This window comes from Elephantulus edwardii, unplaced genomic scaffold, assembly GCF_000299155.1.
Source record: "Elephantulus edwardii isolate Elephantulus edwardi_28Jun2011 unplaced genomic scaffold, EleEdw1.0 scaffold00018, whole genome shotgun sequence".
NCBI lineage: Eukaryota > Metazoa > Chordata > Mammalia > Macroscelidea > Macroscelididae > Elephantulus > Elephantulus edwardii.
Window position 1 is genome coordinate 7,737,241 of NW_006399768.1, and position 629 is coordinate 7,737,869.

The window sequence follows — 629 nt, forward strand, 5'->3', positions numbered from 1 at the left end:
GTGATGACGGTGATATTGCTGTAAAGAAATGGTACCAAGGTAAGGTCTAAGGCTTCTTGAATTTTTTACGGCCACAGTTAAACATTTTTACTGTTGTTGCTGGATGCTTGCAGGAGAAGCAGACTCATAAACACTAGAGGCAAAACTTGCTTGAGGATTTGGATTTGACTTCTGAAGTGAAACTAGAGCCTAGACTAATTGAGGAGTTGTATCTTGGAACTTGGGTTAAAACTTGAACTTGTTTTCAGTGATATTGTTTGCCTCTTCAATACTCCAGCTTCCTTCCCTAATAAACTCCATTATTGGTAGCATAATTTTGAATCGACAAAGAATAAACAAATCTCTTGTTGGTGTATCTCAAGAGGCACTATTGCTCTTAATCTGCTTTCTGCTCTGGGGTGGTAAGGAGCTGTGCTATTCACACTCCTTCAGGCTCTTACAGAGAGATGGACATGGTCCTGCAACATTAGGACTCATTTTCAGCACCTTAGGTATATAACCATGTTTATTCCAGCATTATTCACTATAGCAACAAGATAGAGACAACCTGTATGCCAGTCAACAGATAAAATGATAGAGAAAATGTGGTATATTAACAGTGGGATTCTATGCTGCATTGAAATCTATGG